The sequence below is a fragment of the Chinchilla lanigera genome, unplaced genomic scaffold, assembly GCF_000276665.1.
Source record: "Chinchilla lanigera isolate Chin_1 unplaced genomic scaffold, ChiLan1.0 scaffold00022, whole genome shotgun sequence".
In the NCBI taxonomy this organism is placed as follows: Eukaryota; Metazoa; Chordata; class Mammalia; order Rodentia; family Chinchillidae; genus Chinchilla; species Chinchilla lanigera.
Genome location: NW_004955423.1, coordinates 8,746,463 through 8,766,259, shown reverse-complemented (window position 1 = coordinate 8,766,259; position 19,797 = coordinate 8,746,463). Strand labels below are relative to the sequence as shown.

The 19,797-nt window shown below is 39.6% G+C and overlaps 1 pseudogene; it reads left to right on the top strand.

Annotated features, from left to right (window-relative positions):
- Positions 1-14,891: 14,891 nt before the first annotated feature.
- Positions 14,892-15,736, top strand: LOC102026762 (annotated as a pseudogene).
- The last annotated feature ends 4,061 nt before the right edge of the window (positions 15,737-19,797 follow it).

Genomic DNA, 19,797 nt, shown 5'->3' with positions numbered 1-19,797 from the left:
AAACTACATCCTCAGCCCTTGTTTGTCCTTTATTTTAAAACAGGGTCTAAATTACCCAGGCTGAGCTTGAACTTTTGATCCTCCTGTCTTAGCATGCCAGAGTGCTAGCATTATAGGCATGCACCACCTACACCTGGCTTTTAAAACATTTTTAGAAGCATTTGATAAAAGTGATGTTTTCTGTAAATACAGAAAAAGCCCCAATAACTCCTCCTCCCTTACAAACACAATTATTAAAGTAGATTCAGTTTTTAACTTTGAAGAGTAGTTAGCCCTGGAAAATGATGCTCTTTGATATTTTGACATCATTAGTATTAAAATTTTCCAATGATACAGAAAAATTATCTTACAGCATAGTATCTTATTATAAACATTACCATGATATTTGCTAGTGTATTTGATCTAACATGTGTGAAAAAGGAAAAATAAAAAATTTACTTTAAAACAATTTCAAATAATCTTATACGAATGTCATTTTTACCAGAATCTCCATGAAATTGCACTGGGAAAAATGTATTTTTCTTTACATGAAGAAGAGATTTGCTAATCTTTTTTTTAACTGCACATACCAGTCGGCAGCCTCATAATTACATGCCCCAAGACTGTTCAAATAAAAAGAGAACAAAGCTCCTAACAAAGTTCAATGCATAAGTCAAGACTGCCTAGAGGTATGAAAAGTTTTATGTCTCTGTTTACTTCAGGAGTAAATTAAGTGAATGCATATTTAAATCGTGAATCACAGGTAAATTTAGCTCAAGTACTATATATGGGGAGAAATAAGAGAATTCTTTCTTAGAGAAAATCTATTAATGAAAACTAGGCATACATCCAAGGTCTGGATAATGCCCCCCTCCCCAGAATGCAATCATGAAAGGACAAGATAAAATTGCTGTGAAGTAAAAGTCAAGTTAGGGATTTGGGATGTTCTGATTCTGAGTAAAGCGTACGCCCTGTCTGTCAATTTTGAAAGATGGACAGAATGTGCAGCACCTACTGAGGACTCTGAAACGGAAAGAGAAGCAGGTGGATTGAGGGCAGCTAGCGTTCAAAAGACCACTGAACTGGAGGTGAGTTTATCTTTCTTTTTTTTCCTTCCAGTGCCCCTCAACCTGAATGCAGTGCAGCCTCAAATCTGGAAATGGACACTAGGACCCAAAGAGAAAACTCCCAGGGAAGCCCTCCAGTTTTTTCCTACTCAGCTAGAGCTAGACGAGAATTCCTGATTTTCGGAGAGAGTGCAGAAATCCCCGGGGCTTGTTCCTTCTCTGTGTTCTTTGGTCTTTCAGCTCCCACACACTCCTGTGCCGATGATGGCAGAGGCTGCAGTGAGAACCTAGAGGAGGAAACACTGAGAAGGAGACGTTTTCTCTGCATGGTGCTGCTGCGGCACCAAGACAGTGGGACGAATCCTCACTGTCTCTTTCTGTCTGCGTTCTTCTGCTGCCAGGCCTCCACGCAGGGACAGGTACAGAGTGTGCAGCACAGCCAGATAACAGCTTGGTGGACGGAGGGCCACAACAGGAAGCGCTGGGGATTCGGAAAGGACTAGAGAGAGTTGGGGAGATGGTTAATGAATTCCTGGCTCAGCACGGAACTGGATCCTAATCTGCATACCAGAGACTTTGAAAACTAAACTTGAAAAACAAATACATATACCGTCATCCAGGTCCAAACTGACTGCCAGATGACTCACATGTGGGACATACCTGAACAAGAAGGGTTTGCAATCCTGAGATTAATGTCAGAACCACAGCCTACAGATGGTGGGCTGAAACTTGCTGTCTTACCTAATCAGATCAATCGTCTGCAAAAACAGCAACAACAAAAATCAGTGTTCTCTTGAGGATTTAAACAAGACACACTTTGAGGAGATAATAGTCAATACATGCAGAAGACAATTCCTAATTACTTGGTGTGACAGTTAATTGTGATTGTCAACTTGACTGGGGTGAGAACCACCCCAGAAACTAGTAAAGCACACCTCTGCGTGTGTCTAGGTGGTCCCGCAGGCATGACCTCGGAAACTGTGTCTGGTCCCTGGTCCCTTTCCCTCTACTGCTCTTCTCCCACGCTCTGCAGTGAGCAGATTTGCTCCACCTTCTGTTCTGCTATGATGTTCCTGTTTTGGAGCCAGATGACAGAGCCCTGAAGGCTCTGAACCCATGAGCCAAAATAAACCTCTCTTGCTCTAAATTAGAGGTATCAGGTATTTTGGCTCAGCAACTGGGAAGCTTATTAATATACTTGGGGTACAAAGTACTAGGAAAATATTAACTTGCATGGTAACAGATACTAGCATGAATATGAGGCAGATGTTGAAATTATTTGACAAGGACTTTATTATTATGATGATGATTATTATTATCATTATTATTATCATTATTATTGGTACTGGGAATCGAACTTAGGACCTGGTGCTAGCCAGGCACTGTGCTGCTGAACTATATGCCCAGCCCTGACAAAGACTTTGAAACAGCTATTTTACTAATGCTTCAACCAAAAATTGTGAACTATCTTAAAACAAGTAGAAAAATAGAAGGTCTCGGCAAGGAAATAGAGGACCAAAACAAAAATATCAATAATTTAAAATTGAAAAATGCAGTAACCAGAATAAAGAAAAAATGTTGATACATCTAAAAGGACAAAGGGATGTAGCTTAGTGGTGAGTGCAGGTATAGCATGTGCAGCACCCTGGGTTTGACTCCCCACAGGGCAGGGGGTGAAAAAAAAGAACAGAAATGACAGAAAAGAGTCAATGAACAGGGGAGTGGGTGTAAAAAAATGAACAAAGAGCCAGGCATGGTGGCACACACCTACAGTCCCTCCCAGCTACTAGGCAAGGTAAGACAGGAAGGTTGCAAGTTTGAGCCTGGCCTGGGGAACTTAGTGAAATCCTATATCAAAATAAAAAATAAAAAGTTAGGGATGTAGCTCAATAGTAGACTGCCACTTGTATTCAATCCCCAATACTATAAAATAACAATATAATAATAAGCAAAGCCCCAGGGATCTGTGAGTCAATGGCAAAAGGTCTTCTTGTTTTGTGTTTGAGGCAGGGTCTCACTCTGTAATTCAGGCTGGCTTTGAATTCATTATGGAGCCCAAGCTGGCCCTGACTTGTGGTAATCTCCTGCCTCAGCCTCCCAAGTGCTGGGATCACAGGCATGCGCCACCACATATGGCAATGGCAAAAGGTTTAACATTCACATCATCAGAGTCCCAGAAAGCAATAGAGTGTGATGAAGAAAAAATATCTGAAGACATAATGAGTTCAAACTTTCCAGATTTTGCAAAACGAAACAAAACAGAAAAGAGCCCATAAACATATAGAATTAAGAAATTCAGTGAGCTCCAAGCAAGACAAAGCCAAAGAAACCCATACCCCAAAATCACAGTCAACCAACTGAAAATTAAAGACAACAACAAAATTTTAAAAACAGCCAGAGAAAAATAACGCACTACTTAGAAGGGGCCAATGACTGAAGGCAGATTTCTCACTAGGGTTATAGAGATCAGAAACAAGTGTATAGAATTTGTCAAGCATTGAAAGAAAAGAACTGTCAGCACAGAATTATTTATCCAATTAGCTATCCTTCAGGAATAAAAATATTCTCAGATGAAGGAAAAAATTAAGACAACTCATTGTCAGTAATCTGTTCTAAAAGAATCACTAAATGTAGTTCTCCAGAGAAAAACAACAGAGAAATTTTATAAGAATGTTCAACCCACTTGCATTTAATGAAATTGTTATGTTTGGGTTTAGGCCTATCATTTTATTATTTGTTGTCTACATGTTCCTCTGTCATTATTTCCCATTTTCTCTGTCCCTTGAGATTTTGGAACATTTTTTCATTTTACATCTTAATTTGTATGTGGTGATCTCAACTCTATACATTTATGTAGTTTTTTTCAATTGGTTGGTCTAGAGTAGGCATGTCCAACAGTGGTCCACAGGCCGCATTTGACCCTAGACAGCTAGTTATACACCCTCACATGATGGTAAAGTTTAAATATTATTCTGTGATTTTTTAGCAACATTTTTAATGACTTAATTGCCCATTGGCAGCTCTGGAACACTGTGTTCCAGAGGGAGCAGTATAGTGCTAACTCCACCTCCCAATATCAGAGGTTACGTGAGCTTCTGTGACTTGGTGAGCAAAAGGTGATTACCAGTGACAGTATTTCTACCTACCTATTCATGTGTGTGCCTGTGAAGACAGGTGTTTACTGTCATTAAGCAGATGCATAAAGTCTTCTATTTCATTATCAAATGTGGGCTTGTATTTTTTATAACATACTTTCATAAGTTAAAATATTAGAAAGAGATTGTGTTATGTACACTAACTATAGTATTCATTTTATATATAGCCCAAGACAATACTTCACTCAATGCAATCCAGGCAAGCAGAGAGGTTGTATATCCATGTTCTAGGTAGGGAAATGATACACATACTTAACTTCTCACAGTCCATATAAAATCAGTATTTTACCACTTCAAGTGGGATGAACAAACCTACCAACATATGGGACCTCTTATCTTTCTCCTTTATATTATCTTTTCTCTCAGATGTACGTACATTGAAACCCTGTAAGACAATTTTGTAACTTTTGCTTTCAACTCTCAGCTATTAATTGAATATCTAAGGAAGTGTATATATGAAGAATATATGAGGAAAAAGTGTTATATTTATCTAGATATTTACTATTTCTATTGTTCCTCTTTCATTTATTTAGTGAAATTATTGGTTTTTTGTTTTTCGAGATAGGGTCTTACTGTGTAGGTCAGGCTGGATTTGAACTCCCTGGGGAGCCCAGGCTGACCTTGAATTCTCAGTGATTCTTCTGCATCAGCCTCCTGAGGGCTGCATTTACAGGTGTGCACCACCACACACAGCTCAATGAAATTATTTGGTAGAATGAATTGTATGTTTCTCCTCTCAACAGGGCTGACCTGGTGTCTTAGCTTTTTCGTTGCTGGGAAAAAATCCATATGCACAACTTCAAGGAGAAAAGGTTTATTTTGGCTCACAGTTTCAGAGATTTCAGTCCATGGTCAGCTGGCTCCAAGGCAAAAACAGAATGGTGAAGGAAAGCTGTTCACCTGCTGGCAACCAGGAAGCACAGTGAGCAATGATGAGCAAGACGGAGACAGAGACTACGAGAGAGAGAGAGAGAGACCCCTCAAAGTCATGCCTCCAGTAACTCAGTTCCTCCAACTAGGCTCTACCTCCTAACAGCTCATTCAGCTACTGCACTCTTCAATGGGTTAATCCATTGCAGAAACTAGTGCCCTCATGGTCCAGTCACTTTAGTACCTCTGAACATTGCTGTTAGACATCAAGCCCTCACAATACATGAGTCTTTAGGAGTTACTGTACAGTTAAACCATAACACCCAATGCCAACTGTTGGAGTCTAATCTGCCATCAAACTAGTCCACACTGAGTATGTACAGTATAGCAGCATTCCTATACAGGAATTGCCTAGTACCTTGGTGACTGTGTTGAACCCTTTCTATCATGGAGGAAATCTGTCCTCCCTGGAATAGAAACATTGTTCTGTCTTAGTTCATTTTCTCTTGCCAAAGCATAATACCTGAGCCTAGGTAATTTATTTGAAAGAGAAGTTTATTTTGGCTAACAAACTGAAAGCCCAAGAGGATGGTACTGGCATCTTAGCTTCTGGTCAGAACCTCAAGGTGGAAAGTGGAATGGCAAGTAGAAGACATGCAACAGGAAACCAAGGAATATTGCTTTGTGACAACCCACTCTTGTGGTAGCTAATCTAGTCCCGTGAAAATGAGAACTCATTCATGCCTGCAAGATTACGTGAATCTGTTCAAGAGGGCTCCAGCCCATAACTCAAATTCCTCTCACTATGCCCCACCTCCCAACACTGCTGCATTGAAGAATTAAACCTCAACATGAGTTTCGGTGGTGACAAAAAATACTTAAACTACTGTATTACACTATTCTACATAGGATTTTGCTTATCTACCTGCACTTCTGCCAGTACCATTATCCATGGAATGTCTTATTGAATGTATGACTTACAGAATACATCATTCATGGACTTACAGAATAATTTTGTACAGGGAATTTATTTTGTAACAAGAGAAAGTTCAGAGTTCATGGTCTCTATATGTAACCCATCATGCAAAAGCAGTTAACCAACCAGAACAGCAGAGCAGCCTACTAAAGGCCTAATTATGGTGTCAAACAAGAGGCAACATTCTGTGAAAGGATTACATTCTATCATTTACGACACAGGATATGCTTTATATCAGCAAACAATATATTATATTATTTATACAATGGCAAGATACAGAAATCCGAAAAAAACACACTAGAATTATGGGGGGAAGGGTTTTCCTCTCAGTAATATGTTTATTAATCCTCCCACAAAATATGAAACATTGAACTTGGTTAAGTTAGAGATCTTAGTTCAGATGAGAAGATTGCATCTTTCAAGACACAGAAGTGCCTTCAATGAATTGTAATTTGAAACTAACATCTAGAAATTTTGGGATCCTCATACCAAAGAGCTAACAGATAAGAAGGACATGTATCCATCAGCTCTTGCTCCAATAATACTGCACACCAAACAACCACAAACATCCCAGAGGTACAGGAAAATGAATGCTTTTTGCTCGTGGATCTGTGTATCAGTTAGGGTGACCCTGTTATCAGGAGAGCTTTGCTATAGATGCCTCATTCTGTTGCCTGAAAGAAGTACAGTGGCTACCTATAGCATACCTCTGAAGGCTTGGTTTGGAAATGGCATGCTATTTTGGCCAACATTCCATTGGCCAAAGAGAATCATAAGGCCAAGGCTAAGGCCAAGGATATTCAACTTTCAACATATTCAACTTTCTGATCCCAGTGCTTTGAGTTTCTAACTACCTCCTCTGGGCTGTTTTTCCTCAAATGCTGGTAATCATATTTGATACTATCCAGTACCCCATTCTCCTGGACATCTGCCAACCCATTTCCCTCCTTGATCACAATTTGTCAATACCTCTTCTTCTCCCGTCTGCAGATGTACTTTGTTCTCAATCTTATACACACTGAAAACTCACCTCAGTTACTGTGTACTAGCAGGAAATCTAAACCAATCCTTTGCATATCCTGAATACGAACTTAATGGAACAGAACTAACATTTTTAAGCACATACTCTGTCCAAAATACTGAATTATAGTCAGATCACTTATTCTTAGGACTGAGAAGTAAGACTTGCTATTCTCACTTCACAGACAAGCAAGCTCAGGCTCAGGAAGCAAAAGTACTCATCCAGGGTCACAGAACTGGTAAAAGCGTTTTAGAATTCACACTGAAAAATACACCTCATTTCAAATCCCTAAATAGCTAACATTTTTCTTGCCACTCCGGCCACAGGTTTAACCCTTTCTTTACTAAATCTTGGAATCTAGCTGTTGTCCTCAGGAAATCTGAACAGGTCATTCTCACTAGTTCTGGGGAAAATGCCCAGTAGGAAGTTAAACAAAGACTTTTTGACTAAGGTATTCTTCAAAGACTTGGTTAGAGAGGCAGGAATAAAATGATGGCCAGGTAAAGATCAGTGGGAAATCACCCACACTACTGATACAGGGTGGGTAAAGGCATAGAGGCAGACAAGTACAAAATGTGCCTGGAATAGGAAGGGGTCTGCTACAACAAGAGCACAGGATCAACTGCTGGGTACATGGAAGAGAGAAGAGGTTTCACATTCAGTTGGGAAGAATTTCTGAGGCAAGGCTGTGTATGAAAAGAGGAGTAAATGCCTTTTCACCTAATGGAAATCATAACGAAGTAGCAACTACTGCCAAGGCCTGTCAAGGCTGAAGGAAAACAAGGCTCTCATTCCATCATATTATGTTAACAAAAGAATGAGCCAAACTATAAACTAATTCTCCATGCAAACATTCCAAAACTGCTCTTGGAAAAACACAGAGAGCTTGGTATGCTAAAGTACCCAAGAAAATGTGTGAATGAGGTCAATTACCGGCCAACAAAAAGGCAAAGAGGAATTAGGAAAATGAGTTATAAGTAGAAAGTCTACCAAAAGAAAAGCTCATCTGAAATCTCCCTTTGGGAAAATGTGGAGCAAATATTTAGCAACATCATCAGCAAGGTGATTAACAACAGGAACAACTGCACTTGAACTCATAGTTTAATGAAACATTTTTAGAAATACATCATCAATTTCTCTCTAAATATTTAAAGTCCTAGAAATATAAAACTTCTTACTGCAAATGTAATTTTGATACATGGAAATGGACACTCTCACCATAAATTATCTCCCTGCATCATTTAGAGAGGCAGTCATTTCTGAACTAATAAAAATAAGAGTCACTAATGACTTCTGATTACTGAAGGCCAGACAAAAGAGGAACAATATTGCCCTGTAGCCTTAGGAAGGCAAACAGTGGTTCAGAATTGCTCACTTGTTCATTCATATGTCCTCAGAGCATGCTAAACTCATTTCAAAAATATCTGCTTGCTTTCACTGGTATACTGCAATGTTCCCAAGCTTTGGATTTAAGGAATTATCATTTCATTTTTGGCTAGTAACAAATCTAGTGCCAAAAAAAAGTACTTAAATTGGTCGTCGTATCCATTTCCATACAAGATTCTAAACATAGGGCTCACTCATCCTTAAACTTTAACAATTTTACCATACTCGATCACATCTTTGCTTGTGACATCACTTGACCCTGAAAATCTCTTCCTTCTTGCATTTAACCCTGCCCTGCCCAAACCCTTCAGAGTCTTACTGATTATAGAATACATCCCAAATTCCCTTTCTCAGGCTATTAGAACCTATATAGTGTGATATGGCTTCTGCCTATTCTCACTGATTTAATCTATTCTGGCTGCTTTAACAAAACACTAATAAGCAATAGAAATGTATTTCTCACAGATCTTGAGGCTGGAAGTCCAACTTCATGGTGGCAATAGATTTGATGTGTTTGTAGACAATGTCTTTTTTGTTTTTGTTTGAAATACTGAGGTTTGAGCCCAGGGTCTTTGTTGCACCAAGTTACATCCTCAGTACTTTTTTATTTTTTATTTTAATTCATGGTCTCACTAAGTCACTAAGTTGCCCAGTCTGAGCTCAAACTTGTGATCTTCCTGCCTCAGCTTCCCAGAATGCTATGATTAAGGGCATGTGCCACTATGCCTGGCTGATAGTGTCTCCTTTCTATGTCATCACATGGTGAATGGGGTAAGGGACCTCCATGAACTTCTTTTTATAAGGTCTCTCTAATCCCATTCAAAAGTATCACATCCTAATACCATCATCTTGGGGATTAGAATTCCCACATTTGAATTTGAATAAGGCATACAAAGAATCAGACCATAATTCACCTTGTACTATTGTCCCCTTGACCTCCAACCATGCTGGCTACCTTTCTGTTCCTCAAACTTGCCAAAGCATTTCCTGCTCAAGACTTTGGACAAGAATTTCTTTTTTTGCAGAAAATTCCAGACTGTAGTGTTCATCCTTGAAATTGCAGCTTAAATGTCACTGCAGCAAAGAGTTTCTGGTCACAGCTTATCAAGTTAATATAACCCTTAGTTATTGTGGGCTGATCAGGAGTGCAATCTCCTGAATGAGGTACAGTGAAGGCTAAATAAAAAGAGGCAAGTGGAGTGATTTCAGGGCTCCAGGAGGATCAAAGCCCTCTCACAGATTTCAAGATTCTCTCAGGGCTAAGACCAAGACCTTTTCTGGGTGGCCTGTATTTATTTAGTTATCAAAAGACCGGAGGGGAGTACTTAAGAAGGGCTATGAACCACTCAAGGACTTCAAATAAGGTATTAAATTAATTCACCCAGGAGTGAGATGCCAGAGGCTACAGTCTTTATCTAGTTGTGTCCTTAGCTGTGAGCTTGTCTTATCCTTTAAGGCTTTTTAGCTTCGTCCCCCATTACAGGCCTTAGTAGGAATCAGTGGCTCACAGAGGTTCTCTTACTATGAGTCCACTGCCCATCTCCAGACAAGGAGCCTAGGCTTTGGACAGACTCACAGGTAAATATGAAATGCCAATTGGTTAATTTAAGTCCTGCTCAGGGCTGCTTTGTAGTGGTCTCCATCAACAGCCCCCATCCAGACTGTAATTATCTTCTTTATTGGTATATTTTACTTATTTACTGTCTGTCTCCCCCACTAAGATGTAAGCTGCAAGGGGCCAGGGATCAAGCACAGATAGAACTCAATTTATTTTTCAAGTGTCAGTTCAAATATTATACTTTCTATTCCCAAGGCCTGGTTCATGGTTAATAGCTGATGAATGAGGAGGCTGGGGATTTAGCTCAGCGGCACAGCACCTGCCTGGCAAGCGCAAGGTCATGAGTTTAATTCCTGGTACTGGAAAAAAAAATTCAAAAAAAAAAAAAAGCTAATGTATGAATGGATGGAAAAGGATCGAGCCAAAGGCAAAGGTCTTAACAAGAAGCATAAATCAGGCTAAGATGGCAAGAAAATAAAAGAATTTCTGAAACCAAGACACTCCACAAAATCCATGGTATCAATAATATGATACCATTTATAACCTTGTTTGCTCTACAGCAAACAAGGGACCGATTGGCTCAGGTTATAAAGTAAATTACTTCAAAGTAGTTTATTTAATATTTGTTTTAATCTAATAACTTTATAATATCTTCGACCACATTCTATCACAGAAAAGGATGGGTACAAATAATTGTAAACTTGAATACATGCCACTAAATAATATCTTCAAAAGGATTATCTGTTTAAAAAAATAGGTAAATAAGTCACTGTTTAAAATTGCATATTTAGGGGGCTGGGGATTTAGCTCAGCGGCACAGCGCCTGCCTGGCAAGTGCAAGGTTATGAGTTCAATTCCTGGTACCAGAAGAAAAAAAATAAAATAAAATTGCATATTTAACTATTGTCCGCAACAATAGATCCAGTTCTGATAAAGTATATCTCCTAATCAGGGTAGACCTTGCCATCTATAGTAAATACTAAATATGTTTTAGATAATTGGTATTTATAACTTCTGCTTTGCTTTAAAGAATACTAACATTAATAAATTAATGAAAGGGCTGGAGGTTTAGCTCAGCAGCATAGCGCTTGCCTGGCAAGCGCAAGGTCGTGAGTTTAATCCCTGGTAACAGGGGGGGGGGGGATAAATTAATGAAATGCCATTAGGGAAGATGACATTTTAATAGTTCTTATCATTCATGATAATAAGCTGTGACTTGCTACTGCTAAACAGAATAGCCAGTGGCTATTCTTTACCACTTCAAAAGAAGGATTCTATTCTGATAAACATTTTCCTTATTAGAAAGTGCTCAGTACTGGAGATATTTCAAATGTTTACATTATTTGATAAATGGAAGTCCTAATCTTTTTTTCTAAGTACTTTTTCCCAAAGTCATCTGCCAAATGGCCTTCCTAACACCTTACATTTAAAACCCACTTTCAAATTTTTACCTGATCTGTCTCGTTTTAGGAATAAAACTGGGTAAAACTTGGCTAGGGATTTATTTTCCAACAGCAGATGTCAGCCATCACTCCGATTTCAGGAAATTTTTCAAAATTCACAAATTGAAAACAGTTTTCCAAACTATCGAGAATAAACTAAACACTGAAATCTGTTTTTTAGTGGAAGAAATAAGATCTTAAATCATGGTAGTCAGAGAGGGGAAAAATCATCTCAAATGAGTAAAACACAGTCCTCCAAGAACAGAACTCCTGAGCTCAGGATAAAGCGCATCCATCAGGTACACGTGTTGGTTTGTTATTTTAGGGCCTCTCTTAAGAGCTGTGCTTATAGAAAGAACTCTTTTCTCATTGGCTGCTATAAATAAAATTTGAACCATTATATCATGTCTTAAAGGGGTTTTATGGAAATACCAGGCATAGCTTCAACTATAGCAATTTATACAAGTACTTCTCTAAATACATGTCTTGGAATGGCTGCTAAGCCACTTAATAAAGGGCATTACCACTTCTGCTAAGGCATATTTGTGTGACAGATTAGACCTTGTGTAGGCACCTATTTACAGGTTAAAGCCTGCAGGCTTTGAGAGGAGAAAGCAAGCAGTTAGCTCACCCCGCCTGGCCTCTACTCTCAGGCAGCTGTGTAATCCCACTGAACCTGTCTGGCAGCTTGAGCAGTAGCTGCTGCTACTTGTAGATAAGACCCTCTCGGAAAGCCCGATAGCCCTAGTCAATAAGGAAACTGCGGAGAGTGACTGGAATTTTCTAAAACATCAAAACAAACTCACTGATTTGAAAATGTGATGATACCTAGTCATTGCAGAGCCAGAGAGCCCTCTGTGATGTATAATTTTTGCTACAGTAAGATAGATGGCAAGACTTTGCTTCTTAAAAATAAGTCATATGCAAATCTTAAATCTTATCTGGATCATAATCAACCATTGTTTGCTTACTCCTCATTTTATCCCTAAAGCAAAATAAGTTACAATAGCCGTAGAAACAAGTCCACATTAGATTTCCACAGTTCTTTCAGCCAACTTTTCCGAAAGTGTGTTCAAAACATGGCTAATATTTCACAAGCTCTCTACTGAAGAGGTAACAGATCCATGTTTCTTATTTTTTTATTTTTTTTATTTTAAAGAGAATAGTAAAAAAAAAAAGCAAAATTCAAACAAAACAAAGCAAGGATATTAAAAATGATACGGAGTTTCAAACCAAATGATAAGAATTAACACTTGTTCTTATATTACATATTATTATCTTCAACGAAGATAATACCAGATTGCTCAGATTACCAGATGAGATCCATGTTTTTTAATTAGTATGGATTTTCTTGCCTCTAGAAAGGCAGAATTGCCAGGTGTGGTGGTGCACACCCATAATCCCAGCACTTGGGAGGCTGAGGCAGGAGGATCGCTTAGTTCCAGGCCAGCCTAGGGCTACAAGGTAAAATCAAGGTGAGCCTGAACTGCAGAGTGAAACCTTGCCTCAAAAAAGACCAAAAAAGAAAAAAAAATTTTTTTAGAAAGACAGAATTGGCCTGGATCGGGAGCAAATGAGTGCCTCATAATAAAATGGGCTTCCAGCCGGAGGAGCTACCCTCTAGGTTGGAATCTTTACCCTCTAGGTTGGAATCTTTACGCTGAATTCCTTAGTGATTGTACTAGTTTACCTTTCCACCAACAATGTAGAAGGGTTCCTTTTTCCCCACATCCCTGCCAGCATTTGTTATTATTTGATTACTCCTTGGTAGCCATTCTTCCTGGAATAAGATAGTATCATAATGTTTTCTTCATTTGCATTTTTCTAATGGCCAGCGAAGTGGAACAGAGAAAAAGAGAGGGAGAGAGAGGGAGAAGGAGAGAGAGAGAGAAGGAGGGGGAGAGAGAGATGGCTGATTGATAAATAAAAAGATCTTGCTGGGCATGGCGATGCATGCCTGTAATCTCAGCACTCTCTCCCTCTCTCTGTTCTGCCTCACTGGCCAATAGAAAAATGCAAACTAAGATAACATTAGGATAGCATCGTCCTCTAACCTTTTTCTTCTTGCACTTTTGTGTTTCCCTACCGTAGTATCTTCAAATTATGCACGATTAAAACAACGTGGGGCGAGACCAGCCCAGTCAGACTCTTCAGGGACAGTATGCAAACCAAGTGGATAGCAGTCTGCCTTGCAGCTCTTTCTGGGTTCTTTATTCTGTTTCAATTACTCCTCTATGCTTATGCCAAGATCATACTGTTCTAATTTTGGAGTATTTAAACATGGGAGCAAGTATGTCCTCCACATTTTTTCCCTGACTTTCTTAGCTATTCTTGGACATTTTTTCTTCCACATGAATGCTAAATTCTGTTCACCTGGCTCCAAAACATAATTATTTTTGTATACATAAATTGTGATACATTTTTATCAGTTTTGAGGGGTGTTACAGAAATGACTATTTCTTTCAGTGTTTATTGTCCACTTCTTCCTTAGTAATAAAATTTTGGCTAGGCCAAAGCTCCTCAGACAGATTTGATTTTCCAGCTTGCCCTGAAGCTGCCTGCGGCCAGGTGACTAAGTTCAAGCCAATGAAAAGTTAATAGAAGAGACATCTGCAACTTCCAAGACCTGCCCTGCAGTGGTACTGTAGGGCACTTCCCGATGCCTCCTCAGAACTGCTGGCCTCATTCCCTTAGCTATTTAGTCTCAGCAGCACCTTGCTCCAAGAACTGCCACCTGCTTCAAGGGCTGTCACCTAAGATTGCTTCCTCTTCCCAGGGCAGCTCACATCCAAGAACCTTAACTGGTTAGTTCAGCCTCTTATCGCAAGGGGAATTCTTTGGCTGATCAGAGCTCCTGAAGGTTTCCTAGAACTGGCTGAGTCTTTGTTGTAACTGCATCAAAGTTCTTCTCCCTTTGCTCAGCACCCCCACCCTCCCATGCTGGCCCCAAGATCATTCCCAGTAAACTTCCTGCTGTCAGTCCCTATCTTGGAGACTGATTTGCAGGGGACTGAACTGAGACATGTTTGAAGGGAGAAGCTGGATGCAGATAAGAGAGAGCATAGAGAGAAAAGAAGCCCAGCTTTCTGACATAGGGGAGCATCTCAGCAGCCCCGAACGGCCCACTCAGACTTTCATGCAGGGAAAAATAAGCTTCTAGGTTGCTTTAACCACTGCTAGTATTACTATGCTAGTGTTAATACAGAATTATTAACATCTTTGGATCTTATTTTTACACACATGGAGAAGTACTATGGGTGCAGTGATACTTTTCCACAACAGCCACATTAAGGAACCTGCTGCTCAGGAAGCGCTTCCTTACTGATGAAAACAAACATCATTCTTTTGTCTTTGGCCAGTACAGAACATGGTTTTATATCACAACACATGGAGTTCCAGATTCTTCAGTTTCTGAAAGAGGAGACTTGTTTTGCTGTTATGCCGATCATCAAAGATTGTAGCCTGGAGAATATGCTGCCTTCCCTGAGGTACTGTGGAGAATATACTAGAAATAGAGGAGCCCAGTTAAAATGATGGACAGTTATACTGCAGCTGTCAGGAAGGGAATATGTCAGAGTAAAGAAAATGGTTCTTTCTCTAGCAAAGACTTTGATGCTGGAAAGATACACCTTGCAAGCTCCATGGAAGACATTGTATCTCCACTGGGAATGGAAACTGCTGAATGGCACACAACAACTGCACCAAAGGGAAAAAAATGAATTGTCACTTATCACCCCCAAATAGAAGTTGTACCAGGATCTGGCCTGTCCTGTGAGGCATCCACAGGATTGGAGCGTCTTGTATTCTTACGTGCATTTCAGCTCTGATGAGCTGGAAGCCCTGCAGACATGCATAGATTACATTGCTGGATTTGTAGACCTGGAGGTGAGCAATAGAGAAGAACTTCATGATGTGTTTGTGAGTCTGTATGATAGTGAGGTTGTCTTGGCTCCACTTGCAAAAAATCCACAACAACGGGCAAAGTGCGCAAAGAAACTGGTCTGCTAATTGTTCTGTGCGCAGAAGATCCGGGCAAGTGGCATGGCCAGGTTACACAGGATACTGCCCTAAAAACAAAAGAACCTTCACCAACCTAGCACCATGTTTGGAAGTTGTGGGCGATGGAGGAAAGTGACTTCTCAGTTTTGAGGCTTTAAAGCAAAAATGATTTCCACCAGCAGTGGAAACCGTTCTCCATCCAGGAGCAGCTGAACAAATGCTGAAAATCTGGCTGAGACAGAAGGTCTCGCTGATGACTGTGATTAGGTTCTCCTCCCTTTGACTGTCCACTCATTATGTGAAGTACTGGAAATAAAAGGGGAAATGTTATATTTTTAAGTGATTTATTAGAAAGCATTGAGATTTGGCCTGCAAAATGCTGAAATGTGAAGACACTTGTGATTTTCTCCCAGCTGATTAGTGTCCCGCCCACTGTCAGCTGGACAAAGTTCTGTAAGTGTCACGTCTGATTTTATGAACGAGCTCATGTCCTGGAGAGAGGGGCAAGCTGCTGTTCGAGCCCCGGCACACGGCACACACAGAAGCCTTCGTTACAACTTCCCGTTTGTCTCATTGTGTAGCCATAAACTAAACGGTTCATTTTCAGACAGCTTCCTGAAATTTTGGTTTGAATTCTTCTAGGAAGAACTTTAATTCCTCATAAGAAAAATCTACTTTCTGAGCCACATGGCTAAGTTTTCTGCAAAATTATCTAGAACATCATTCAAGGGCAGTTGCACTCTTGTAAAAGAAAAAAAAAATCTTTTCTTAGCTTTTAAACATTTTGACTATATCATGAGGGTTTTGCATAGATACATACTTTATACATAGACATATACTTTATACTGGAGTAGACAGCTTTAATAATCTATATTTATGCTGCTGCAAAAGTACTTGATAAATTTAAGTCATTAGTACTCTACAGTGAACCCTGTTGCTAGCACTATTCTTTGGGAAAAATATTGATCTTTGTATGGTAGAGTAAATAAGGCCCTTTTGAATATTAATATCTTTTTCTTTTTAGTACTAGGAATCGAACTCAGGAACTTGCATTTGCCAGGCAGGCACTTGTACCACTGAGCTATATCCCCAGCCCTTGAATATTAATATATGTAGGACTAAAGCAGCGACTACATCAAATTGGTGAGGGAGGGAGAAACAACTTCTTGCAGGGGCCAAAACCAGAAAAAATGTCTTCATACATCTTTATACTACTTCTGTATGAAAAACCTGGCCACATATCAAAGTAATTCTTGTTCAGTTGCTTACTGTTTTCATAACTGGAAACCTTGGCTGGGTGTGGTGGCACACGCCTGTAATCCCAGCACTTGGGAGGTTGAGGCGGGAGGATCTTTGTGAGTTCGAGACCAGCCTGGGCTACAAAGACAAAAAAAAAAACACCAAAAAACAAAACCATAATTGGAAACCTTAAAATTGTCAGATATGCATGGATCCCTAAATTGTGTACTTACTACTTTATTATGTATATTCATATTAATTATGAAAGATTACTTTTCAGTCAGTACTATTGTCCTTTGCAATTTTACTTGGAAATACATTTGCAAAAAAAAGTTGTCTTTATTGAATCTTTCATTTTAGTTAGTGTTTGTCAAGTAAGAATAAAAAGTAGCTTTTCCCCTCTTTCCGTGGGTTGGGAATGGGAGGGACCTAAACTGAGATGTTTACTGAGGCCAGCAATTGAGAATTAAGTTTGCACTTCAAAAAAACAACAGAACAAAAAAGAAACTATGTTTGATTAGTTAAAGTGAAAATACCCAATTAGAGAATAGGTGGAAGGTTTCTAATTGGTTGAACTTATGTTTTTGTTCTACTGTTCACTCCAGGTTCTGGTTTGCAACCCAAGGAGAGGGAGTCATCTTAGCCTAGTAGCTTTGCAATTAAAACATTTTTAACAGATTAAATGAGTTTGTATGTATGAAACTCTTTGGACATACCTATGCGACCTAAGTCCCAAAGGAGTGTTAGCTATTATTATTCTGTTTTTTTTTTTCATGGAAATTCCTAGCAAGGACCCATCACAGTAGATAGTGAGCACTTTGACCTTTCAGTGCAACTCAAAGGCTTATATAAGCTGGATATTATGGCAACTTGATCATTATTGCTTGTGTTAGAAAAGACCAGGGAATGTCATAGTATTCAATGTTAATACAGCAAAGGTTTTCCCAGTCCCCACATCCAATGAGTTCTACAAAATCACTGAAGGACCCAGCTTAATAGGAGCACCCAGTGGTTTCAGGAAAGACAGACCAGGGAAAACTGGTGTCCACTCCAATTTCCCAGCACTAGATGTCATATACATCACTTTGACTGCACGTTGATGGAAATTAGTCACAAGGCCTGGACTAATAGCAAAGAAGCTGGGAAGTATGGCCTTCTTGTATTTCCAGCAGAGAGAACCAGATGTAGGCAAAGAGAAGATGTACCTACCACATCCATTCGCTGCTTGCTTCACAGCACTTTCAGTCTGTTCAATCTGTGATGCTCTTTGTCCTTGTTACTTTAAAATGATGGTATAAGCCGGGCGTGGTGGTACACGCCTGTAATCCCAGCACTCAGGAGGCTGAGGCAGGAGGATCATTTCGAGTTCGAGACCAGCCTGGGCTACAAAGTGAGCTCAAGGCCAGCCTGAACTGCATATTGAGAACTTGCCTCAAAAAGACAAAAATAAAATAAAATAAAATAAAATAAAATAAAATAAAATAAAATGATGGTATAAAGCATACACTGAGAATTTGGATAAAAGTCACTCATACAAATAGTACAACAGTTGGGATTAATATTCTTCACAAAGGTTATAACACAATACAATAACATCACCAATAAAAAATGTATAATTACTGAACATTTATTAATAGTTACAAACTTCTCCTGAGACACACACAGAGGGAAGACAAAAGAAAAGAACTTCTAGACTATCTCATATTGTGAGATAATTTGTAGTATTAGCTGGATTTCATAGATAAAGTGAGGTTCAGATAGCTTAAACCATTGATGTGAAGTCACAGATAGGGAGAAACAGAGGCAGGAATTGTACTCAAGAGGGCTGAACCCGAGCTGAGGTATTTTCCACCATGATACAGTAGCAGATGCATCACAGCTGCGATCAATTACATGCTCTACAAACGGCTAAGATTCCACACCTGGATAGCCCTGTACAGCGGCATTATACTTTGTTTCACATGTCAATACTAGAAAGCTTCTTAAACTTTATCTAGTGCAGCATTCTGTTTTCTTGAAAAGAACTGTGTGTGTGTTTGTTAGGATATGGTGGCTTAGAAAAGATGTTTTTGTTTAGTTTTTTTAATCACAGTCTCAAGATAAACAGTCCACACACAGATTTGCTTCTTGGGGGCATTCAGGGACCCAAGTTCCTTTCAGAGAATTTTTGAGGGGTCCTCAGGCTTGTCATCAAAGTAAAGCCACTGTATCCCCATTCTGGCCAGCAAAGAAGGAGGAAAGACAACATACACAAGGTATATTAGGATCAGATTTCTACTTTTTTTTTTTTTCTCTTTTTGAGACACGGTCTCGCCATGAAGTTCAGGCTGGCCTTGAGCTCACTTTGTAGCCTAGGCTGGTCTCAAACTTGTAAGATTCTCCTGCCTCAGTCTCCTGAATGCTGGGATTATCAGTGTGTACCACCACACCTGGCTAGGATCAGACTTCTAAAACATTAGTGAAAACAGGAGGAAAAAGAGAAACAAACCCAAAGGCTTGTGAAGGAAAGAGAAAAGAAAGTGACATTTCTTTGCTTTCGTGGTAGGAAGAGAAATTAGGGGCTGAAAATAGGAAATTTTATCAACCACAACTTTATTCACATCTGTGTTAGTCAGCTTTCTGTTACTATGACAAAATACCTGAGAAGATAAAGGATGAAACATTAATTTTGGCTCATGGATCAGAGGTTTGAGGGCTGGTTGCTTGACCTTGTCACTTTGATCTGTAGAACCATCATGGCAGGGGGTACATAATGGAACAAAGCTGCTCTTCTCACTGGTGGCTGGGAAGAGGGGGGCAGGGTCCAGTGACCTAGCTTTTTTTTTCCTCCAGCCATTCCCAGTAGCACTAGTGCCTTTAGCACATGGGCGTCTGGGGGACAGTTAAGATCAGAGGAAAATGCAGGCTTGCCTTTCCTCTCTTTTTTCTTCCTCTCTACTTTCATTACAGGTAGACTTAGGAGGAAGAAGAACCTGGAAAGTTCCACTGAGCTAGCACACTTCAGTCATGTGTCTTACCTGAAATAGTTAACTGGGATGCTGGGGCTAGGGCCCTCTGGTCCTTCGAAAAATTTTTTTTTTATTGCACCATTCATTAGAAAAAGAA